The 26,626-nt window shown below is 38.2% G+C and overlaps 1 long non-coding RNA gene across 2 annotated transcripts in view; it reads left to right on the top strand.

Moving 5' to 3' along the window:
• The window catches only part of LOC145545141 (uncharacterized), a 523,562-nt gene that overhangs the window by 160,935 nt on the left and 336,001 nt on the right, over positions 1-26,626 (top strand). Inside the window, exon 4 of one of the 2 annotated variants that reach the window (XR_014081898.1) lies at positions 24,035-24,127. The exons of the other annotated variant lie outside the window; for it this stretch is intronic. This is a non-coding gene — a long non-coding RNA (uncharacterized LOC145545141). The remainder of the gene's footprint in view (positions 1-24,034; positions 24,128-26,626) is intronic. 2 annotated transcript variants of the gene reach the window in all.

The raw sequence follows: 26,626 nt of genomic DNA, 5'->3' as shown, positions 1-26,626 counted from the left end.
TTAACATGTAAATGCTCCCAGAAAGATTATTATTACCACTTGATTTGTGTTCTGAACCAGATGAGACACACCAGAAGTGGGCACATGTTGGGGTGCTTTTAGAAAATATATATGTCTTTACCCTATTCTTAGAGATACAGATATAGAAGACTTTAAAGGCCATAAATCTCTATTTTAAAAAATCGCTCTGGGTAATTTTCATGTGCATCCTCAGTTGAGATCCATTGTCTTAGTGGGTCCTTCTGTTGAGAATAGTGCTGTTCAGAATAAAGCCAAGTGGAGCAGGAGGCAGTGGAAAGATTTAGGGCCCAAAATCTTTATTTTGAGTCTTAGCTCTGTCCTTAAAGTTTGGTTTTAGGCATAATTTATAAATTGAGAATTATTAAAAACAGATTTTTCACAAAGTTGTTGTAAGAGTTAAGTGAGGTATCACATAAAAACACTTTGTAAATTCTAAAACACTACACAAATATACAGTCATCATCATTCAGCTATATAAAAGTTAAGCGCTGATGGTGGGAGAGATGGCAGATATGACATTAGTATTTTTTACAAGCCATCTTTATGTATATTTACAAAGAAATGTAAAAAGACTAGGGATTATTTAGCCTGTGAGCAGAGTTTCTCAGCCTCACCACATTGATGTTTTAGGCTGGATAGTTCTTTGTTGTGGGGGAGGGGAAGAGAGGTATGAGCAGAAAAGAGGGGTGCTCTCCTGCACATGGAAGATCTTTAGTAGCATCCTTGGTTCTGCCCACTAAATGCCAGTAGCACTCTCCCACAACTCCCAGGTATAACTAAAAATGTCTCCAGAATTACCAAATGTCCCATTACGAATCACTTAATGTAAAAGTAGTGGGCTTCCCTTGTAACTCAGTTGCTAAAGAATCCACCTGCAATGCAGGAGACCCCAGTTTGATTCCTGGGTCAGGCAGATCCACTGGAGAAGGGATAGGCTACCCACTTCAGTATTCTTGGCCTTCCCTGGTGGCTCAGCTGGTGACGAATCTACCTGCAATGCGGGAAACCTGGGTTTGATCCCTGGATCAGGAAGATCCCTTGGAAAAAGGATGCAGTATTCTGGCCTGGAGAATTCCATGGGCTGTATATCCATGGGGTCACAAAGAGTCAGACACAACTGAGCAACTTCCACTTAAAAAATAATCACTTAAGTGACAGCCTTCAATTAAGTTATTAAAAACAGATTAGCAACATAGTGGGTACCTGTTTATCAGTTCTACCTCACAAGACAAGAGAAAACACTATTCAACATCAAGCAGAAACTAATAGCCAGAATTAAAACTTAAAACTTGGAATAGTTTATCAAGTGTAGCCCTTGGAACATTTGAGCCCCAGGATGTTAATACTTGAAAATCCTAACTCCTGGGAAACCCCTTTCTACAATTTATTTTGTTTTCTGTAGAACCAAGAGAAGGGGATAAATCTACATTTGTTGACAGTAAAGGAAACTGACATTTGTTGGGTGCTGGTTTTGTAATAATTAGATGTGTTACATGTTTATACGGCTTCATCTTCACAAGTTGGAGGCAGGTGGTTCCCTATCAGAGAAAGAACCTGAAACCCAGAGGAAGATAGAAAGTCCCCGGATATGGCAGAGCTACAAGTGACAGAAGGAGGGTTCATTTTCAGATGATTGTTGATCTAATGTCTGCATTCCTTTTACACCATTTCACCCACTGCTCTCACCAGCTGTCTTGGTATTTCTGAACTCCTAAGTGGCAACTGTGGTGTTGGAGAAGACTCTTGAGAGTCCGTTGGACTGCAAGGAGATCCAATCAATCCATCCTAAAGGAGATCAATCCTGGGTGTTCATTGGCAGGACTGAGGTTGAAGCTGAAACTCCAATGCTTTGGCCACCTTGTGCGAAGAGTTGACTCATTGGGAAAGACCCTAATGCTGGGTAGGATTGGGGGCAGGAGGAGAAGGGGACGACAGAGGATGAGATGGTTGGATGGCATCACCGACTCGATGGACATGGGTTTGGGTAGACTCCGGGAGTTGGTGATGGACAGAGAGGCCTGGCGTGCTGCAATTCATGGGGTCGCAAAGAGTTGGACACAACTGAGCGACTGAACTGAAGTGGCAACTTGATTTTCTAGTGTCTTTGATAAGTGTTTCTAAATAGAGGAAGTGGACACATAATTTCTAGCCCAATGGTCTGTTACAGTTGACCTCTGGTTAGTGAGTTTCTGAGATTAGAATAATTTGGAGAAACACTCTCCACCTTCTTGCTTGTCTCTGGTACAGGAAGAGAACCTACAAAACGCTGGAGCATCCTATCCTGTTGCTAAGTCGCTTCAGTCGTGTCTGACTCTGTGTGGCCCCATAGACAGCAGCCCACCAGGCTCTGCCGTCCCTGGGATTCTCCAGGCAAGAACACTGGAGTGGATTGCCATTTCCTTCTCTGGTGCATGAAAGGGAAAAGTGAAAGTGAAGTTGCTCAGTCGTGTCTGACTCTTAGCAACCCCATGGACTGTAGCCTACCAGGCTCCTCTGTCCATGGGATTTTCCAGGCAAGAGTACTGGAGTGGGGTGCCGTTGCCTTCTCCGATCCTATCCCATAAATAGGACCAAATTCAAGGCTACCATGAGAATTTATGTTCACCAGGGGCCCAGAGAATATATATAGTTGGAGTCTATTACATTTCATTAGATTTCATCAATCTTCTGCAACCCCATCTAGCTCTCCAGGTGAGAAAGTGATATTTGTGTTTTTCGTTGTCTTGGTTAATTGTATTTCACAATGGCCCATCTACTGTAAAAGATACATTGATTAGCAGCAAAATTATATTAGAGATGTCTTATGTTAAAAATGCTATTATCTGCCTCGGTTCACTGTCATAGGACAGAGCACAGTAGCTTAAAATTGTCCTTCAGCCATGCGAGAGCCTCGAGGGAAAGGAGATTAGGAGAGTGACATAAATGGGGGAGTGAATGACTAAATGTAACTGTAGGGTCTGGAATGCAGCTCAAAATAGGCTAAGCATTTCTAAAGATTTGGAACTGCAATCAAATCGCTGGTTGTGTAATGCTTTTCTGGAAGTGGCAGTCTTACAAATGCCAATGAGAAAATTAAAGGTAATCCAAAATTGCTAGTTGTCACTTAGTACGTGAGCATGAGTTGCCAAAGAAACAAATTTGCTCAATAAAATTAGTTATTTAAGAGTAGCTTCATATCTCTCCAAAGTTTGGAGAGATCTGTAGATAACTTTTTAGACAGGATAAAAAGAAGAAAACTAAGATGAGTAGAACTCTTGCTGTGTCTGTGGTCAACTCTTCACGTAAAAAGAATACTTTCCAGGATTTGACAAGTCATTTCACTTATTGGACATTTAAAGAAGAATAACATTCTGTATTGCCATGGGTTCCAATAACAAAGGAACACATTGGCAAATTATGGCTCCACTGACCTTTTGTTCTTAACTGCATGGTTAGGTTTTTGAAAATAAACAAGGAATGTTAGGATTATTAATCTTCCCTGGGAGCCTCTAGTCTTTTAAGAAATTCAAAAGTCACATGTGGGGTGGAACGTGAAATATAGTCTTTATTCAGTCTAAAGAGACAGTTCAGGGAACATAATCATCTTCAAATATTTGAAGCAGTTGCAGGTGGAAGACATTAGGATTTTTCCAGCTATATTGAGAAACAGTTGACATGTATCACTATAAATATAAGGCATACAGCGTGATGGCTTGATTTATATGTATTATGAAGTGATTACCTCAGTAGGTTCAGCTAATATCCATCTTCTTTTTAAAATTATTTGTTTTAATTTTATTGAAGAATAATTGCATTATAATGTTGTGTTAGTCTCTGCTGTAAAATGGAGTGAATCAGCTATATGTATACATATCTCCTTCCTCTTGGGCCTCCCTCCCACCCCCACTGCCATCCCACGCCCCTAGGTCATCACAGAGCACCAAGCTGAACTCTTTGTACTATGCAACAGGAGGTGTATATGTGGTAGTATACATATATACATATATGTGTAATAAATGTATTACACATGGTAGTGTATATATGTCAATCTTAATCTCCCACTTCGTCCCACCTTCCCCTCCCTCCCTGTGTCCACATGTCCATTCTCTTTGTCTACATTTCTATTCCTGCCCTGGAAACATCTTCTCATATAGATAGAATAAAAAGAAGAGAATGAGAAAAGAAAAAAAGAAATTGTCCTTGTGATGAGAACTCATGGGATTTACTCTTTCAACAATAATCTTACATTATCATACAGCATTGTTAGCCATAGTCATCATGTTGTACATTATATCCCTAGTACTTATAACTGGATATTTGACGCCATTTCTCCAATTTCTCCTTCCCCAACCCTCTGCCTCTGGTAACCACAGGTCTGATTTTTTTTAATATGAGTTTGTGGGGTTTTAAAAAATTATTATTCTGTATATAAGTGAGATCATACAGCAGCTTTCTCAGTCTGTGTTTTTTCACTTAGCACAGTGCCTTTATGGTCTATATTGTCAGAAATGGTAAGATTTCCTTGTTTTTTTTTTAATGGCTAAATAATATTCCATTGTATTACATATACCACAACTTCTTTATCTGTTCATCAATCAGTGTATACTTAGAGTGTTTCTGTGTCTTGGCTATTGTAAATAATGCTGCTATAAACATTGTGGTACAGGTATCATTTCAAGTTATTGTTTTAATTTCCTTTGGATGTATTTCCAGAAGTGGAATTGATGAATCATATGGTAGTTGTATTTTTTAATTTTTGTGAGTCCTCCATACTGTTTTCTGTAGTGCCCATACTAACTTACATCTCCACTAACAGTACACAAGAGCTTCTTTATTCTCTGCATCCACAGCAGCATTTGTTACCTCTTGTCTTTTTGATGATGGCTAACAGATGAGGTAATATTTTGCATTTCCCTAAGGACTAGTGATATTGAGGATCTTTTCATCTATCTGTTGACTTTTCATATATCTTTCATTGAAGAAATGTCTATTCAGGTTTTTTGCCCGTTTTTAAGTTGGGTTGTTTATTTATTTTTGCTATTGAATTGTTTGAGTTCTTTTTATATTTTTGATATTAGCCCCTTATCAGATATATGGTTTGCAAATATTTTTTCTCATTGCATATGTTGTCTTTTCACTTTGTTGATATCTTCTTAGTTTGATGTAGTTCCATTTAATTATTTTTTATTTTGTTGATTGGGCTTTAGATGTCATGTCCAGAAAACCATTACCAAGACCCATGTCAAGGAGCTTTATTCCTATATTTTCTACTAGGATTTTCATGGTTTCAGGTCTTTATATTTAAGTCATTAATCCATTTCGAGATAATCTTTATGAGTGATGTAAGGTATGGGTCCAGTTTCGTTCTTTTACATGTAAATATACAATTATCTTTGCCAACAAAGGTCCTTCTAGTCAAGGCTATGGTTTTTCCAGTGGTCATGTATGGATGTAAGAGTTGGACTATAAAGGAAGCTGAGCGCAGAAGAATTAATGCTTTTGAACTGTGGTGTTGGAGAAGACTTTTGAGAGTCCCTTGGACTGCAAGGGATCCAACTAGTCCATCCTAAGGGAGATCAGTCCTGGGTGTTCATTGAAAGGACTGATGTTGAAGCTGAAACTCCAATACTTTGGCCACCCGATGCGAAGAGCTGACTCATTTGAAAAGACCCTGATGCTGGGAAAGATTGAGGGCAGGAGAAGAAGGGGACGACAGTGGATGAGATGGTTGGATGGCATCGCTGACTCAATAGACATGGGTTTGGGTGGACTCCGGGAGTTGGTGATGGACAGGGAAGCCTGGCGTGCTACGGTTCATGGGGTCGCAAAGAGTCAGACATGACTGAGCGACTGAACTGAACTGATACAATTATCCCAGCAGTCATTGAAAAGACTGTCATTTCCCCACTGACTATTCTTGACTCTGTCAAATATTAGCTGGCTGTATATGCTTCGGTTTATTTCTGGGCTTTTGATTCTGTTCCATTAGTCTGTCTGTTTTCATGCCATTGCCATACTATTTTGATGACTGCAGCTTTATAGTATAGACTGAAATCAGAAAGTGTGATGCCTCTTGCAGTGTTCTTATTTCTCAGAAATACTTTGGCTATTTGGGGTCATTTCTGGTTCCATATAAAGTTGAAGGAGTGTTTTTTCTACTCCTGTAAAAAATGCCATTGGAAACTGGGTAGGAATTGCATTGAATCTATAAATGGCTTTTGTAGAATTGCCATTTTAAGAATATTAATTTTTTCAATCCATAAATAAGGATACCTTTCCATTTATTTTTGTCTTCAGTTTCTTTCATCAATATTTTGTAATTTTCAGGGTAAAGATCTTTCACATCCTTAGTTAAATTTTTCCTAAATATTTTATTGTTTTTGATGCTATTATAAATGGGATTAATTTTTAAATTTATTTTCCAGAAAATTTGTTGTTAGTGTACAGAAACACTACTAACTTTTGTATGTCAATTTGTGTCCTATAACTTTACTCAATGAATTGATTAGATCTAACAGTATTTTGATTGAGTTTTTAGGATTTTCTATATATAAAATTATGTTATCTGCAAATAGAGACAATTTCTTCATTGAAAATATCTTCATTTTCAATTTAGCAGCTTTTAATTTTTTACTTGCCTGATTACTCTGACTACAACTTCTACTACTATGTTTGAATAGGAGAGGTGAGAGTGATTGCCCTTGCCTTATTCCTGATCCTAGAGGAAAAGCTTTCAACCCTTCGCAATTAAGTACAGTGTTAGCTGTGAGTTTGTCATATATGGCCTTTATTATGTTGAGATATGTTCCTTCTATGAATGTTTATTAAGAGATTTTTTTAAAAAATCATGAATAGATGTTGAATTGTGTAAAATGTTTTTTCTATGTCTATTGAGATGATCATATGATCCATTTCTTTCTATTAATGTGACATATCATATTGATTAATTTGTGTATGTTGAACCATCCTTACATCTTAGGGATAAATCCCACTTGCTCATGTTATATGACCCTTTTAATGTATTGCTGAATATGGCTAAAATAATAGTATTTTATTGAGAGTATTTGTACATCAGGGATATTGGTCTGTACTTTTGTATCAGTGTTCTTTGCTGGTTTTGGTATCAGGTAACATTGGCCTTGTACAATAAATTTGGGAGTGTTCAGTCCTCTTTGATATTTTTGGAAGAGTTTGAGAAGGGTAAATGTTAATTTTTGTTTAAATTTTTGATAAAATTCACCAGTGAAGCCATTTGGTCCTGGGCTTTTCTTTGTTGGGAGATTTTTGATTACTGTTTTAATCCTCTTACAAACAATTGGTCTATTCACATTTTCTATTTCTTCCTGATTCAAACTTAGTAGGTTGTATGTTTCTAAGAATTTTTCCATTTCTTTTAGGTTATCCAGTTTGTTGGTGCATAGTTGCTTATGGTAACCTGTTATGATCCTTTGAATTTCTGTCATATTAGTTATAATGTCTCATTATTTTGTTGATTTGGGTCCTTCCTATTTTTTCCTTGGTTAGTCTAGCTAAGGATTTGTCCATTTTACTTATCTTTGCAAAGAACTAACTTTTAGTTTGGTTAATCTTTTCTATTGCTTTTCTGTTCTCCATTTCATTTATTTATGCTCTTTAGTATTTTCTTTCTCCTGATAGCTTTGTTTCTAAAGTACAGCTTTGCTGGGTATAGAATTCTTTGTTGACATTTATTGTCTTTCAGTATTTAGAATATGTCATCCCTTTTTCTCCTGGACTGAAAATTCTCTGTTGAGAAATTCACCAGTTAGAATTATGGGGTTTCCTTGTATATGTCTTCTTCTTCTCCTTTGTTTTGCCTCTTGTTGCTCTTAAAACTCTTTCTTTGTTTTTAATTTTTGACAATTTAACTGTAATGTGTCTCACTGTTGCCCTATTTGGCTTCAAACTATTTGAGGTCTTTTAATCCTCATAGATCTAGATGTCTAGTCTCTTCCTAGGTTTGGCAAGTTTTTAGTCGTTGTTGCTTTAAATATACTTCTGTTCCCTCTTCCTCTCCTCCTTTTGGAACTCCCATAATATGTATATTATTTCTTTTCACTATGTTCCATGATTCTTTTAGATAGGAATCAGATGCACAGATACCAGCATAAGGAATCAAGGCTCACAAAAAATTAGGTAAATAAGATATCACAAAAGGCAACTAATAATGTTCCAATTACTGACCCTAAATAAATGGAGATCTATGAACTGTCAGAAGAATTCAGAATAATCCCATATAGGTCATTATGGAGTATTGAATCGAGTTCCCTGTACTATATGGAAGGTTCTTATTAGTTACCTATTTTATATATAGTAATATATATGTGTCAATCTCAATCTCCCAACTTACCCTTCCTATCCTTCTTTCTTGGTAACCACAAGTTTGTTTTCTATCTCTGTGATTCTATTTATATTTTGTAAATAAGTTCATTTGTACTGCTTTTTTTTTTGGCAGGGAAATGCTTCCCCAGTGGCTCAGTGGTAAGAATCCACCTGCAATGCAGGAGTAACAGAAGATGTGGGTTCGATTCCTGGGTGAGGATGATTCCTTGGAGGAGGGCATGCCCACCCACTCCAGTATTCTTGCCTGAAAAATTTCATGGACAGAGGAGCCTGGTGAGCTACAGTTCATAGGTTTGCAAAGAGTCAGGCATGACTAAAGTGACAGCACACACATACACCATTTTTTAGATTCCATGTATCAGTTCAGTTCAGTTCAGTCGCTCAGTCGTGTCAGACTCTTTGCAACCCCATGAACCGCAGCACGCCAGGCCTCCTTGTCCATCACCAACTCCCGGAGTCCACCCAAACCCATGTCCATTGAGTCGGTGATGCTATCCAACCATCTCATCCTCTGTCGTCCCCTTCTTCTCCTGTCCTCAATCTTTCCCAGCATCAGGGTCTTTTCAAATGAGTCAGCTCTTCGCATCGGGTGGCCAAAGTATTGGAGTTTCAGCTTCAACATCAGTCCTTTCAATGAACACCCAGGACTGATCTCCCTTAGGATGGACTAGTTGGATCTCCTTGCAGTCCAAGGGACTCTCAAGAGTCTTCTCCAACACCACAGTTCAAAAGCATCAGTTCTTCAGCACTCAGCTTTCTTTATAAACCCAACTCTCACATCCATACGTATAAGTGATATCATACAATGTTTGTCTTTCTCTAAGTTACTTCATCTTCATTTTTTTTTCTTTATTTTTTCTTTTTGCTCCTCTGATAGCATAACTTCCAATGTCCTGTCTTCCAGGTTACTGATTCTTTCTACTGCATTGTTGAGTCTACTTTTGAAACTCTTTATTTAATTCCTTAGTTCAGTTATTCTATTTTATTTTTCAACTCCAGGATTTTGATTAGGTGGGGTTTTTTTATGATTCCTATTTCCTTGTCAGACTTCCTGTTTTGTTCATACATTGTTTTCCTAATTTATTTTAGCTGTATGCCTATGTTTTATTGGGCCTCCCTGATGACTCAACAGTAAAGAATCCCCCTGCAAGGTAGGAGCCACAGGAGATGCGGGTTCAATCCCTGGGTCAGAAAGATTCCCTTGGAGGAGGGTATGGCAACCCACTTCAGTATTCTTGCTTGGAGAATCCCATGGAAAGAGGAGCCTAGCAGGCTACAGTCCATAGGATCACAAAGAGTCAGATACGACTGACATGACTTAGCATGCACCCCCCCACAAACACGCACACTATGTTTTCTTATAGTTTCATATAGTTTACTAAACTTCTTCAAGAGGAAATGCCATAGAGTGCACTGATTTCCCTGGCCACCTGGCCACCAGTGTTGCTCTGCAGATGTAGGGAGCCCCTGGCTGTGCTTTCTGTTCAAGCACTATTGAACGTGGAGCTGTTGGGTGGACTCGGCAGCTTCCTGTGTGCTCTGGTTAGGCTTCCTGGCTGGATTGGCTGTAGGCTATATTCAGTGATAAACTGGGCTGCAAATTAGATTCCCTCTGTAGGTGCAGTGGAAGAAGCAGCTCTAAAACTGGTAAGGTTCTTTGCTTGTTGCTTAACTCAAACCAACCCACACTTCAAGTTTCCTGGCCAAATAGGGCCAATGGCTATGTTCTGCAATCTATCAGCTCTGCCTGTCCATCTCTTGGCTTGAGTGCTGCTGGGCTGCACAGCTTCCAGAAGTTGTCTCCAGCCATTCCAGTCAGATAGGGCCAGGAGACACTCTCCACAGTGGGTGGGGATGCGATTCAGCTTCTTACCTGGGCATGGGCAGACTGGGCTCTGGGGCCAACAAAACTACTCTTTTGAAGATCTAAATCAGGTTTCTACACCCTGCCAAATTCCCTGGTCAGTGTAGGTCTGACTTTGTTCTGCAGATGAGCAAAGCTGTTAGTTGGCATCACTAGTTGGGCACCATAGGTATGAACTTGGTCTGCCAAGATCTGTGTGCTGGTTGTTTAAAGCCCCTCCCTGCTTCTCTGTCCTGGTCAGATTACCAGTGGTTGAGCCCCACAGATTCCCCTGCCATCCCCATGATGTGAGATCAGAGAAGGGGCTCCCACAAAGTGACCCACAATTCTGAGGAGGACTGGTTGTTCCCTCTAGGTTCTCTTTTCCCACTGGAGGAACCAGAGGTTCAAGGGCAAGCTCTTTGCATGGTGCTGCACTGACCAGGGGGAGGGGCAATGTGGTCAACATGTAGCCACTTCTCTTACCTTCTAATGAGGTCTGTGTTGGTCTCTGCGGTGCAGGGGGTGCTTCAGCCTCACCCCTGTGTTCTAGGATTCTCTCAGTGGTGTCTTGTTCTTGAATAGTAATTAGTTGTTCTTCTCGTGATGGGAGGTAAAGTCAGGAACAATCTAGGTCCTGGTCTTGAAACATCACTCTCCCAGATTAGGATTTTATGAATAGCAAAGGAGTGCATAATCGGAACCTTGGGTAGAAGTAACAGGGAGAGAGATTTCAACTTCACTATAATACAAAACACCAGTCTGCTCCAAAATGGAACAAATTGCATGATGGGTGAGCAAGTTTTCAGACACAGCATATTTATATTTGTATTTGTTCATTCATTCATTTATTCATTCACTTTACAGTAATATCTCAAATGCCTACCAAGTGCAAGGCGCTGTTCCAAATTCTGGGAATATAGTTATAGACAGGAAGGCCAAGATCTCAGATTTCATGGAGCTTATGTTCTAGAGTTAGGGGTTGACAAACTTTATTCTGTAAAGGTCCAAATAGAAAATGTTTTAGGCTTTGTAGGCCATTTGGTTTCTGTTGCAAGTACTGAACTCTGTCACTGTATTGCAAAAGCAGTTGAAGGTCATGAGTTGGCCACCTGTGGCCCACAGGCCAAATTCTACCCACCTTTACAGAATAATAAGTTATATTCACGCATTCATACTCAGTCGTGTCCAATTCTTTATGACCCCGTGGACTGTAGCCCGCCAGGCTCCTCTGTCCATGGGATTCTCCAGGCAAGAATACTGGAATGGGTTGCCATTTCCTATTCCAGGGGATCTTGCCGACCCAGGGATCGAACCCACATCTCCTGTGGCTCCTGCACTGGCAGGCAGATGCTTTACCGCTGAGCCACCTGGGAAGCCCCAGTAAGTTATATAGGAGGGGCTAATTCATTTTTGTATTATCTATACCTGGCATTATCCTACCTGGCAGAGTTGAGTGGTTGTGACAAAGATGCTTTTCCCCATAAAGCCCAAAGTATTTATATTCTCTTACCCTCTACAGAAAATGTTTGCTGATTCCTGCCCCAGAAAATAGAGAAACAAATGATTGTAGCTGTGTTGTAATACGATTTTGTTTATGGGTGCCAAAACCCAACTTTATCTAATTTGCACGTGTCACAAAATAGTCTTAAAATATTTTTCCTATTCATTAAAAGCTATAAAGATTACTATAAAGATTATAAAATCTATAAAAATTATAAATTTTATAATTAAAAATTATAATCTATACAATTATCAATCTATAAAATCTATAAAGATTACTCAGGTCATGCTAAAACTAAGGGAGCCCGAATTTGGCCTGTGGGTCATAGTGTGCCAATCTCTGTGCTAAAGTAGTTTGGCCAATTTACAAATCTTGAATAGCACTATTTTCACTGGTGAGAGTCTGTTTCTAGCTTCATTTATGCTGATAATTACAAATTTCATTAACAACGTGTCAGTTGCTGATCAGAGAAGAGGGTCACCAGAGTGCTCACAGTGGTTCTCTCTGGAGGGTGGGGTGTCCCCTCCTTCCTTCCATCATTCAGAGTGAAATCCCATTTAGAACATCTGAATGTGCCGGGTTGTGCTTTAGCCTTATTGACATGTAATGTCGCTCTGTTTGTGCTGAAGTATTTTAAAGTAAATTACAGATGTCATAACACTTTAACATGCAGAGACATTTGTCCTTTTTCTCTTTCCTCACTGCTCCCTGTATAGATTTTGGGGCATCCTTTGCATAATTAAAAAGGTCTATGAATCTCCGAAACAAAAGAGCCATTCATCTGGCAGACTATATTTAGACGCCGGCTATAATTTTTCTTCTTTTCCCCTCACATAGAAATTTTCCCTTCATGTCACATATCAAAACAAACTACTTATGGTCAAATGTAAAAAAAAGTAAAAGTCTTTGACTATATGTTTGACTGACTTGACTAGTAAGTTGAATTTTAAATGACTGATCTAATAATCACTTTTAGGTACCACTTGAATACTTTATTCTGAAATTATTTCTCTTTTCCCCCTAGGATAAATTCTTGATTTTGGCAAATGTGTCACCTCTCTGTCAAAATTTTCTGACATAAGATTCTTTTATCCTGTCCTCATTTGCCTCCTTCCCTCAATTCATCTCTCTTTCAGTTGATAAAAATCAGTGTCCTTTCAGTTTTGTCCTTTCAGTTTTTAAAATCTTTTCCTGCTCTTTTATGCATTAGTAGATTTAACTCTGAAAACTGAAATTACTTTTGAGTAATAAAACTTTTGAGAAATGGCCCTCCCCATTTCATAGATTAAAAGTGTTTTGCATTTGGTGTTTATTTTGCCAGTGGGCTGGTGAGGGCCACTTTTGAGGAGCTAAAGTCAATAGATGTCTGGCTAAGAGAGCTTCTTAGTGGAAGTTCCTAATGAGGAGCAATTGGAGCTCTAAAGAGAAATTGATGATGATTTAACCATTGGGGTGACCTCAAACTAAATTCTATAGCAGCAGTCTTCAAACATAAAAGGTGGCATTGTCTAAGCCTGTTTATTTGAGTTGTTAATCTTCTTTGCAGTTAAAACAAATCTGTGTTTTGTGAAATAAAGGATGAGCTTGATATTTCCATTGACTTTGAGTGCTGACTGCTTGCCACTCTCTGCCAAGAAGTTTGCTAGAGAACAATCATGTCACCTTGACTAAAGGGCCCAACCCTTACCTAAAAGTCCTTCACAGTAACAACCTTATTTTTTGTGTTAAAATGTGAGATTTTTATTGGTGAAAGTTTATTTGTGTAGGTTACATACATAAAGTTACAAACAAATTCAGTGCTCACTGCTAACACAAACACCACTAGCCTCCTCACTTCCCACAAAAAGAGACATTTAATTTGAAAGTGGCAGGATGACTTCGGTTTGGGTGCATAGATACAAATCATCTGAAACGGATGTTGCTTTGGGGCATGGGCAAATACAAGGACAGTGATGTCATAACTTGTAAACAGTGATTACAGTTATCACACTCACGCTAAGCAGTTGTGCACAGACTCAGTTCCCTTGACCCAGTATTGCAAGGTTAGAAACTTTGGCAAAATCCAAACCCTGGTTAAATTTGACCTTCCCCTCCAACTCTGCCTGGACCCAGCAGCTAACGGTAGGAGGCAAAAAAATAATCATAAGAACTAGTGTTAAGTTCATTTTATTGCGCTGACCTCTGATGCTGCTTAGTCGCTTCAGTCATGTCCAGCTCTTTGTGATGCCATGGACTGCAACCTGCCAGGCTCCTCTGTCCACGGGATTCTCTAGGCAGGAGTACTGGAGTGGATTGTCATGCCCTCCTCCAGGGGATCTTCCCGACCCAGCGATCGAACCCAGGTCTCCTAAGTTGCAGGCAGATTCTTTTACTGCTGAGCCACCAGGGAAGCTGACCTCTAGTTGGTCCTTAATACTTCAGAGGACTCTCCGGCTTTTTTTCTCTCTCTTCACCATTCTCCTTTTTCAGACTTTGTTACACCCAGATAGAGAGTCACTGAGAAGGATTTATAAGGTGCATTGGGGTGCCAGGAGTCAACATAAATTACCAGGGTTGGTATAGAAGGCGTTGGGGCCTGAAATCAAAGGTAATGTCAAGATTTTGACATTTATGTCTCTAGTGTTTGTAACAATCTGAAGATATCAAATTCTTCAAAAGGTGACAGTGCATAGGGATTGGCCTGGAAAAAAATATGGTAATAAAAGAGACTGTTGAAAATTTGGGCAATAGTCCTTTAGAATAAGATCAAAAAGCATCAGCCAGTCCCCAGATTTAATAAATAACTTCCATAGAGAATTTTTACAACATAATATTTTTATATTGCTCTATAAAAATTCTAAATATATGGTACTATAGTAACAAAGTATTATAAGAGCAATCTTTATTAATAAAATTATAGCTCTCTGCATTTTAAATGTTTTCAACAATATGGCATGTTATATATTTGTAAATAATTTCATTGTTTCTGAAGTAGCTGCACTAAATATGAAGTGTGAAATGCTAAGATAAATACTCCCATGGAAAACAACTTTAACAATGAATACATATTCTTATGTGTAGTTCCTTTTGCCTTTGGTATTATGGACTGCATTCATCTCCAAAACGACTTATATCAGCATCTTTTTCTCCCATACCCTTTTGTAAAGTTGTTTTATACATTTGTAATGTGATTAGATTTCTGTATCAAATTCCGTATTTCATCCTGGGATCCCCCAACCTTCTAAATGATTTTTTAAAAATCGCATACTAAGGTTTGATTTTTGTGCTATAAAATTCTGTGGATTTTTGACAAACATATAAGGCCACCTATCCATTATTGCGATATATGCATAATAGTTTCGCTACCCTAAAACATCCCCTGTGGTTCACTTATTCATTTCTTCTCCCTGTGCCTAAATTTTTGTCAAGCATAGATCTTTTCACCATTGCTATCATATTAGAATGCCGTATAATTGGAATCATACAGTATTCTCTTTCCCAACTGGCTTCTTTCACATGCCATTGTGCATTTAAGCTTCATTTGTACCTTTTGACACTCACAGGTTTATTAGTGTTGGATATATTGTTTTTCTCTGATGAAATGAGCACTGTGTAAGATACAATGCTGACTAGGAAGCTCGTATATGACTCTTTAAGGAGATAACAGGTAAGAGAAGAGAATAGTAGTTGAAAACTTTTTTTAGTCTCATAGAAAGAACATCTCTTTAGGAATCTTATCAGTTTTGTTTACTGTTGTATTCTCATTGTTTGAAACAATGCCTAGAATATAGTAACACTCAATGTTTGTTTGTTGAATGAATGTTAATATATTGTTGAATTGAGGAGTTAGAAAAAGAAACAAGAGTAACATTGTCTTTATTGGTTTCTGTTATTTTCATTCCAACCAAAAATTGAGTTTAAAGAGTTGAGTATGGAGTTGCAGAATGTTTTTAAAACAGTTGGAGAGATTTGTTAAATTATCTTTATAATCTTGAGCTATCTGTGAGCGTGCACAGTTTTAAACTTTTTCTTTTTTAACAGAATTAAGGCTTCCTCCCACCCCAAGTTACTAAAGTATATCGGTGTTCTCTTAGAAAATTAGATTCCTTGATCACATAAATTTGGAAATTACTATGTAAATGGAAGTATTAACTTATGTTTATTATTCGACCTGTCTTTCTCCTGTTCCCCATTTCTTTCATCTGTTTAAACAGTAGCCAGCTATACTTCATTTGGCTTGTAGGTGGGGCATGAATTGGATAGAAATAGTCTACAAAGCTTTTAAATCTTTTTTTTTTAATCAAAATGTATTTAATTTTTTTTCATACATAGTCATCTTGCATGTAGGAGCTAGATGTTTATTTATTTATTTATTTAATAAATTTATTTATTTTAGTTGGGGGCTAATTACTTTACAATATTGTAGTGGTTTTTGCCATACACTGACATGAATCAGCCATGGGTTTACATGTGTTCCCCATCCTGAACCCCCCTCCCACCTCCCTCCCCATCCCATCCCTCTGGGTCATCCCATTGCCCCAGCCCTGAGCATTTGTCTCATGCATCGAACCTGGAATGGTGTTCTGTTTCACATATGATAATATACATGTTTCAATGCTATTCTCCCAGAACGTCCCACCCTCACCTTCTCCCTCAGAGTCCATAAGACTGTTCTATGCATCTGTGTCTCTTATTCTGTCTCGCATATAGGGTTATCGTTACCATCTTTCAAATTCCATATATATGCATTAGTATACTGTATTGGTGTTTTTCTTTCTGGCTTACTTCACTCTGTATAATGGGCTCCAGTTTCATCCATCTCAATAGAACTGATTCAAGTGTATTCTTTTTAATGGCTGAGTAATATTCCATTGTGTGTATGTACCACAGCTTCCTTATCCATTCGTCTGCTGATGGACATCTAGGTTGCTTCCATGTCCTGGCTATTGTAAACAGTGCTGCGATGAACATTGGGGTACACGCGTCTCTTTCAATTCTGGTTTCCTCCGTGTGTATGCCCAGCAGTGGGGTTGCTGGGTCATATGGCAGTTCTATTCCCAGTTTTTTAAGGAATCTCCACACTGTTCTCCATAGTGGCTGTACTAGTTTGCATTCCCACCAACAGTGTAAGAGGGTTCCCTTTTCTCCATACCCTCTCCAACATTTATTGCTTGTAGACTTTTGGATAGCAGCCATTCTGACTGGTGTGAAATGATACCTCATTGTGGTTTTGATTTGCATTTCTCTAATAATGAGTGATGTTGAGCATCTTTTCATGTGTTTGTTAGCCATGTGTATGTCTTCTTTGGAGAAATGTCTGTTTAGTTCTTTGGCCCATTTTTTGATTGGGTCGTTTATTTTTCTGGAATTGAGCTGCAGGAGTTGCTTGTATATTTTTGAGATTAATTGTTTGTCTGTTGCTTCATTTGCTATTATTTTCTCCCATTCTGAAGGCTGTCTTTTCACCTTGCTTATAGTTTCCTTTGTTGGGCAAAAGCTTAAAATTCAACATCCATTTATGATAAAAACCCTCCAGAAAGCAGGAATAGAAGGAACATACCTCAACATGATAAAAGCTATATAGGACAAACCCACAGCAAACATGATCCTCAATGGTGAAAAATTGAAAGCATTTCCGCTAAAGTCAGGAACAAGGCAAGGATGCTCACTTTCACCACTACTATTCAACATAGTTTTGGAAGTTTTGGCCACAGCAATCAGAGCTGGAAAAGAAATAAAAGGAATACAGATAGGAAAAGAAGAAGTAAAACTCTCCCTGTTTGCAGATGACATGATCCTCTACATAGAAAACCCTAAAGATTCTACCAGAAAATTACTAGAGCTAATCAATGAATATAGTAAAGTTGCAGGATATGAAATTAACACACAGAAATCCCTTGCATTCCTATACACCAATAATGAGAAAACAGAAAGAGAAATTAAGGAAACAATACCATTCACCATTGCAACAAAAAGAATAAAATACTTAGGAATATATCTACCTAAAGAAACAAAAGACTTATATATAGAAAACTATAAAACACTGATGAAAGAAATCAAAGAGGACACAAACAGATGGAGAAATACACCGTGTTCATGGATTGGAAGAATTAATATAGTGAAAATGAGTATACTACCCAAAGCAATCTATAGATTCAATGCAATCCCTATCAAGCTACCAGCGGTATTTTTCACAGAACTAGAACAAATCATTTCACAATTTGTATGGAAATATAAGAAACCTCGAATAGCCAAAGCAATCTTGAGAAAGAAGAATGGAACTGGAGGAATCAATCTGCCTGACTTCAGGCTCTACTACAAAGCCACAGTCATAAGACAGTATGGTACTGGCACAAAGATAGAAATATAGATCAATGGAACAAAATAGAAAGCCCAGAGATAAATCCACATACCTATGGACACCTTATCTTTGGCAAAGGAGGCAAGAATATACAATGGAGAAAAGACAATCTCTTTAACAAGTGGTGCTGGGAAAACTGGTCAACCACTTGTAAAAGAATGAAACTAGAACACTTTCTAACACCATACACAAAAATAAACTCAAAATGGATTAAAGATCTAAACGTAAGACCAGAAACTATAAAACTCCTAGAGGAAAACATAGGCAAAACACTCTCCGACATAAATCACAGCAGGATCCTCCATGACCCACCTCCCAGAATATTGGAAATAAAAGCAAAAATAAACAAATGGGACCTAATTAAAATTAAAAGCTTTTAAATCTTAACCAGAAGCTGAAAGGGTACTTGAGAAAGGAGAGAAGGCAGTGGGGTGCAGACAGATGTTTAACAGCCAGACTTCTATGGAGGAAGAGGAGAGGAAGCTTTAACTTGTGGCATTTATTGATTCCCATGATATAAATACTTACACTATGGCTGATGTCAAGTACTGAGGTCAAATCTAAGTGCTTGCAAAATTCCTGAATATTTAACAGTTGGCGCTCGTGAGATTGTTTGATTTCAGGATGCCACTGAGAGTAGGTGTTAACTCTTCTTATCCCCACCTCTTCTCTCCAGCCCAATTAAGAAAGAGATTTATCTAAACCCAGCAGAAGAAAAAAAAAAGGGAGTAGTAAGACCTGAGAAATCATTCTTGGCAAATCTAAGCCAAAGGGACCTTGGGCAACCTTTTGAAATGTTCCTGGATTTCAACTTGGCCTTGGAAGCATTCTCCAAGGAGTAAAAGAAGAGACTGATTTATAATTTGGAATCAGCTGGTGGAAATTGATGGCCTGTGACAAGTGGGGCTAGATTTATGTCATTTACCATCCTCGTCTTTGCCTCTGTCCCCATACATGCATTAACACTGCCTGAGATTCCAAAACTATACCCAGCTCCAGGGAGGAAGGAGAAATCTCAGAATAAATGAGAGCATGCTTTCCTTTTCATATTGATAGAATGGAAGCTTGGTGTCATACCTTAAGTTGTGTTCTAGAAAATTCTTGACTTGTTGATTTATCTCATTACAACTGCATATTTTATCAACTCAGTCATCATATTACAGATTGAGATAGTCTATAGTAAAGAAATCTGTTTAACTTTTTTGTATAGTTTGAGCATTTTACAACCTTGAAATGGTTTAAAAACACACACACACACATATGTAAATATAGCACTGTTGAGCATCATAAGGAATTGGTTTTCCATGGAGAAAATTGAGGAAACAATTTTGTGTATTTTTCCAGTTTTTGGCTGTGTGTGTGTGTGTGTGTGTGTGTGTGGTGTGTAGAAATAAGAACAGTATAAAATAGGGACTGTACGTTCTTGTTTATTATTAAGACTTCATTCCTTTGATTTTTAAGGGAGTATTTTCTTGCTTTTAAAATATTTCTGGGAATAATTTGGAAGCAAACTAAAGAATTAAAGGTGTGATGAATGCACTCTTTTAATCTCTTTTCATGCATCATAGCATAGACTTGGGAATAACTCCTCAGCTACCCCAATTGGGCATCAGAAAAATAACTGAATAGGTCAACAAGTGCTCAACTAAACAGAAAAAGGTACTTACTCATAACTGGAGAAGCCCTAGGAGAGAGGCTTCTAGTGGGTAGAAGGATTTACTGGTAGATTTTAAAGACTTTCTTAAAAACAGCTCTAAACTAGTTACGTCTGTCACATCTTCCATTTCTTCCTGTTTTTTGAGAGTCAGTCTGCAGTCTGTGTCTGTCTGTCTCTCTCTCTCCCTTACACACACACAGAGGTACATTTTCTTGTCTTTATGAAAAGAATTGTATCCTTTGAGGTTTGCTTTTAAAAAGTTGCCAACTGTATCAACTTTTCTACAGTTGTATCAACTGCAGAGTTTAAGAAAACATCTGTAGTTCATTGCCATGATTATAGCTCATTAAGAATACCTTTTAAACTCAAATTCTCCAGTACTGTTCTAAAAGTAGAGCAGCACACAGTAGTCAATATCTTAAAAAGGAAACTGACTTCTGTATCTTTGGAATTTCCTCTAGTTTCTTGCTAGAACCTGATAACTCTGATAACTCTATTCCAATAGAGTAGGCTGTATTCCGAAATACAGTCTATTGGCCTAGCCAAGGTAGAAAGACGGAAAAAATATTTAAATTAGGTATTCAAATTAAGAGTACCATCAGTCAGTTCACTTCAGTCGCTCAGTTGTGTCCGATTCTTTGCGACCCCATGAACTGCAGCACGCCAGGCCTCCCTGTCCATCATCAACTCCCGGAGTTTACTGAAACTCATGTCCATTGAGTCGGTGATGCCATCCAACCATCTCATCCCCTGTCGTCCCCTTCTCCTCCTGCCTTCAATCTTTCCCAGCATCAGGGTCTTTTCCAATGAATTGGTTCTTTGCATCAGGTGACCAAAGTATTGGAGTTTCAGCTTCAGCATCAGTCCTTCCGATGAACACCCAGGACTGATCTCCTTTAGGATGGACTGGTTGGATCTCCTTGCAGATCCTTGCAGGTACTCTCCTTGAAGAGTACCATAGTTACTACAAATTTTCCAGGATTGTGGCTAAACACTTTAAATTTATCTCAAGTGATAAGGCCTCATCACCATCCGAGGCCACATTAAAATAATGGTATTAGTCTCTTTTGAGAATTAGGACCTGGAGGAAAGTTGAAATTTTGTTAAATCCAGAGGTGTCAAACCGTTTTAACAATGCCCAGGTGAAAACAAATTTAATCAAGTGGTTGCATATTAGTCCCACAGGCAGCAAAAACATGTCTTACTCGCTTTTTTATTTTTTTAAACTGTCACTTTATAAGTATATAAGTTGTAGTCATAGGTTTACTTTTTTAATTGGAGGATAATTGCTTTACAATGTTCTGGTGGTCTCTGCCATACATCAACATGAACCAGTCATAGTTATGCGTATATATATGTATTCTCCCTCTTGAGTCTTCTCCACCATTCCACCACTCTGGTTTACTTTTTAAAAATGATTTCAAAATCATCGGTTTGGAAGGGAATAGCAAAAAATAAACATGTAAAACCAACAAAACAAAACCCAAACCTGTTTCTTCAGTTTACTTTTTCTTTAAGTTGGAGTACAGTTGATTTACAATGTTGTGATATACAGCAAGGTGAATTAATTACACATATACATATACCTATTCTTGAATTTACTTGAAGGCAAAATACAGTTTTGAAATTGTCCTGGTAGAGAAAATTCCAGAGTTTTCCTCAGTAACTTTGGGCTGTGATGAACTGAGAATCTCACAGGTGAAGACAGTGATGTGTAGATTTCTTTAAAAAGCATTGATTTGTGTTCATAGCCTTAGTCACCTCTTCTTTCTTGCATTATTACAAAACTCCCACCACAACTAATTTTTTTCTTTACTTGAATTTAGAAAATAATAAAGATTATTATTATTTTCCTCTTCGGTAAGATTTCTTTGAAGTGTACTCTGCAGTATAGTTGATTTATTTTTTCCAGTTATTAACTTTATTTAAAAAAACTATGCGAGACAGAATAAGAGACACAGATGCATGGAACAATTTTATGGACTCTGAGGGAGAAGGTGAGGGTGGGACGTTCTGGGAGAATAGCATCGAAACATGTATATTATCGTATGTGAGGCAGAGCACCATTCCATGTTCGATGCATGAGACAGGGGCTCAGGGCCGGGGCAATGGGATGGCCCAGAGGGATGGGATGGGGAGGGAGGTGGGTGGGGGGTCCGGGAGGGGGAACACATGTAGACCCATGGCTGATTCATGTCAATGTGTGGCAAAAACTATTACAATATTGTAAAGTAATTAGCCCCCAACTAAAATAAATAAATTTATAAAAAAAAAATAAATAAATAAAAATAAAAAACTTTTATTAGAGTATAGTTGCTTTACAATGTTGTGTTAGTTTCTACTGTACAGCAGAATGAATCAGCTATACATATACATATATCCCCTCTTTTTTGGATTACTTTCCCATTTAGATCTGCACAGAGCATTGAGTAGAGTTCCCTGTGCTATGTAATGGATTCTCATCAGTTATCTATTTTATACATAGTATCAATAGTGTATGTATGTCAATTCCAATTTCCCAATTCATCCCAACCCCACTTTCCCCCTTGGTATCCATACATTTGTTCTCTATGTCTGTGTCTCTATTTCTGCTTTGTAAATAAGATCATCTATACCAATCATTTTTTTAAATTCCACGTTTATGCGTTAGTATAAAATACTAGTTTTTCTCTACCTGACTTACTTCACCCTGTGTGTCAGTCTCTAGGTTCATCCAGGTCTCTACAAATGACCCAGGTGTCTTCCTTTTTATAGCTGAGTAATAGTAAAATGAATAGCTATTTTTTAATCTCTTTTTTAAAAAAAGGATTATTTATTTATTTATTTATTGTTGGCTGTGTTGGATCTTCGTTGTTGTGCCCAGGCTTCCTCTAGTTGCAGAGAGTGGGGGCTCGTCTTTAGTTGTGGTGCACTGGCTTCTCATTTCAGTGGCTTCTCTTGCTGTGGAGCATGGGGCTCTAGGGCATGTGGGCTTCCTTAGTTGTGGCACACGGGCTTAGTTGCTCCATGGCATATGGGATCATCCCAGAGCAGGGATCAAACCAGTGTTGCCTGCATTGGCAGGTGTATTCTCAACCACTGGGCCACCAGGAAAGCCCTTGTCTCTTTTAATTATCTGTACTTTATTATCATGGATTAGGTAATATTAAGGTATTCATTCATCTATCTAGTCATTCATTTACAAATAAACTTTTTTTTTTCAAATGAACATTTTTTGATCACTCTTTAAATGTCAAACAATGTATGGCAAAAACTATTACAATATTGTAAAGTAATTAGCCCCCAACTAAAATAAATAAATTTATTAAAAAAAAAAAAAAGAAAAAAAAATGTCAAACTTGGCACTGAAAAAGATATGGGGGAAACCAAACACATTATAATACATGTTGTCAAGTACAATAATATGTCTGTTGGTGTGCTATGAAGACACAGAAAAGGAAACAAGTGATAATATATCATTGAGTTCATAGGATATAAAATTTGAGCAAAGAATTAGATGTCATTTAGTCCAATCTCTTCATTTTATAGATCAGGAAACCAAAGCCCAGAAATGTAACTTTCTGAACATCATACAACTTCTTGCCTGGTAATGACATTGATATCAACTGTTAATTAAATTCTTAATTAGTTCTCAAAACAACACTCAGAGGCAATTAATATCATTCCTATTTCACAAATGAAGAAGGGAATCCAAATATTGTGCTATTTGTAAATGACAGACCTGTGAATCAAATTTAGCTGTGTTTGAATCTAAAACTGAGCTCTGAAATATCACAGTTATTATTATAACTAGAGAAATATCTTCTAACATGTAGTCCAGTGATTTTTTTCCCTCTGTAAGCCAGTACCCCATAATGAGAGTGAATGTGTTAGTCACTCAGTCTTGTCTGACTCTTTGTGATCCATGGACTGTAGCCCACCAGGCTCCTCTGTCCATGGGATTTCCCAGCCAAGAATACCGGAGTGGGTAGCCATTCCCTTCTCCAGGACATCTTCCTGACCCAGGGATTGAACGCTGGTCTCCTGCATTGTAGGCAGATTCTTAACCATCTGAGCCACCAGGGAAGCCCCATAGAATATCTAGACTTAACCTAAAGTAATACCTCCCAAATATGAATGCATCAGTAACTGAAATTTTACCCTACAAGCAAAAAACAAAAACAAAAAACTCCAAAATTCCACATAAGAATTATTTTAAAACTAGTGAAATAATTTACAGAGTTAAATTTCTAGTAGATATTTGAGGTTGGGTGTGATTGTCTTAAAACAGAGTACCCAGGAAGTAAATACTAGAATATTCAAAAGCATTATCTTTCTTCCCATTTTTAGATGCACTATTTCTATTTTGGAAGACATTGGAATATCATTATTTTGATTTTGGACAAGGATAAGTTTGGATTCAAGACAAGCTGTTCCTCTCTGGTATGGCTGGTTTGGTTTTAGCTTATAAACACTGTGAATTTCATAATCGATCCTATCCTTTCTTGGCCAGGAAACCACAAATGTGAGACCCACCTCCGTCAGCCATACAAGATAGTGTGGCACATATTCCCATGGGTAATCTTACCCTCATCTTATTTTATTTATGAAGTAATCTCCCCACCATTTAAAAATTTCTTTTGTGTTCAAAAGAAATTTATCTAAACAGCCTTTCATCCCTCAAAGAATAAAATAGAGTGTGGGTTTTAAGATGTTTTTTCCTGAACTATACTTTGTAAATTTATTTCTAAGACTTGAAAAAAACAAAAACTTAGTGTAGAAGGAAAGTGCTACATAGAATACAGTCACATAAGCAAGTGTTTAATTCCTGGATGGCAAACCTCTAAATCTTTTTGCACTGATTCAGTCAACAGAGTAATATGTATGAAATGAAGTGAAGTTGCTCAGTTGTGTCTGACTGTTTGCGACCCCATGGACTATAGCTTGCCAGTCTCCTTCCTCTATCCATGGAATTCTCCAGGGAAGAATACTGGAGTGGGTTGCCCTTTCCTACTCCAGGGGATTTTGCCAACCCAGGGATTGAACCCAGGTCTCCTGCATTGTAGGCAGATTCTTCACTGTCTGAGCCACCAGGGAAGCCTGGATAAGAGTATGAACTTAGTATAAAGCTGACTGGCATTTCCTTCCCTACTATACCACTGACTAACCGTGAGACTTGGGGAAAGTTTTTTATTGTTCTTAATCTTTACTTCTTTGTCAGCAAAATAGACTAATAATTCTACTTGCTTTAAATGGTTGGCGAGAGAATCAAATGAGATAGTGCATGTAAGATGCTTGATGCGTGGTAGATTTTCATGCAGTTTAGTAATATTACTGTCATTATTATGGTGTGCCAGTCTGGACAATGCCGGGAAGTTTATGGGGCAGGTTGTCGACTAGTACTCCATATGCTAATTGGGATGGAAACCCCAGTAGTGTATTGTAGTTGGGGTAACCATAAGTAAGATTTCTGAGGGGCAGTGAGGGCATGGGGTAGTAGTCCAGTGGGCAAAGGATGATCTAAAACATAACTCCATTTATGTCACAAGTTTATTTAGGCCATATCCCATATTTGATACTATATTCACATTCACATTTGAGAATAATTCTAAAAACAATGCTAAAAATATTTTCTCAGAAAAACCAGATTTGACCTTAAATGATATAGTACATCAGTGTTTACCAGTCAGACCAGCTTTAGACACAGGTACACATGACAGGGGCACAGTAAATAAAAAGGCCCGTGTTGTGTAGTTGCTTAAGTAAGAGAAGGGAGGTCTATATTTCTCACTTCACATAATGCCCAATGGGCAGCTCCAAGGATGGTTTGAGAGCTCAGTGGTGTCCAGGTGCTAGGTTCTCAGGGGACCACTGGTTCAAAGGTGGCTAGGGCAGCTCCTTCTGGTCGTGTTGGAGAAGACTCTTGAGAGTCCCTTGGACTGCAAGGAGATCAAACCAGTCAATCCTAAAGGAAATCAGTCCTGAATATTCATTGAAAGGACTGATGCTGAAGCTGAAACTCCAATACTTTGCCCACCTGATGTGAAAAACTGACTCATTTGAAAAGACCCTGATGCTGGGAAAGATTGAAGGCAGGAGGAGATGGAGATGACAGAGGATGAGATGGTTCAATGGCATCACCGACTCAATGGACATGAGTTTGAGCAAGCTCCAGGAGTTGGTGATGGACAGGGAAGCCTGGCGTGCTGCAGTCCATGGGGTCACAAAGAGTCGGACATGACTGAGCGACTGAACTGAGGGCAGCTCTAAGCATGATGCTACCAAACAATTGAATTTGAAGGTGGGAAGCAGGAGACAGCATAGGGAAGAGAGTTTCTGCTCTGTCATCTCCCTTATCATTTCTAAAAAGCTGCAAATACATTTCTTATATCTCAGTGGTCAAGACAGGCTACCTGGATCTATCCCCTGACTAGGGGAAGAGACCAGCTTCCCTAAGATCAAGGGACTCTGCTCAAATCCTACCTACAGTTTTATCCTGTTTGCTGTGAAGATGACAGTTGTGAGCTGTTCTCCTGAGTCCAGCCCTGACATAAACCACTTACCTAAGGAATGGAATTGGATTTATTGAGTAGGGTCTTTGTCTTAAATCAGTTTCTTCAGTCAGTTCATAGCTATTGTATACACAGTACTGCCCTAGATACAGGGATTAAAAATGAACCCCAACATAGTCCTTGCTTTATAATTGCATTGACTTATGTTATTTTCTATATCTTTATTAAATAATAACTTTCTTTAGGTTGAGAATTTCTTCATTCAAAACTATAAGCCTGCCTAATTATCTAGTAAAGGAAATGCCAGACAGGTAAGATTAGAAGAAGAGACCACTGAGGCAAATGAGGGTTGTTCTGAACAGCATTATTCCAAGAATAAAGTCCTCTGCTTTATTAACCAACTACAAAAGTGTCCTTACAAAGCTATTCA

This window comes from Giraffa tippelskirchi, chromosome 4 (genome assembly GCF_054371585.1).
Source record: "Giraffa tippelskirchi isolate mGirTip1 chromosome 4, T2T-mGirTip1v1.2.pri, whole genome shotgun sequence".
Taxonomy (NCBI): Eukaryota; Metazoa; Chordata; class Mammalia; order Artiodactyla; family Giraffidae; genus Giraffa; species Giraffa tippelskirchi.
The sequence above is the reverse complement of the archived record's forward strand: the minus strand, read 5'-3'. Positions and strand labels throughout refer to the sequence as shown.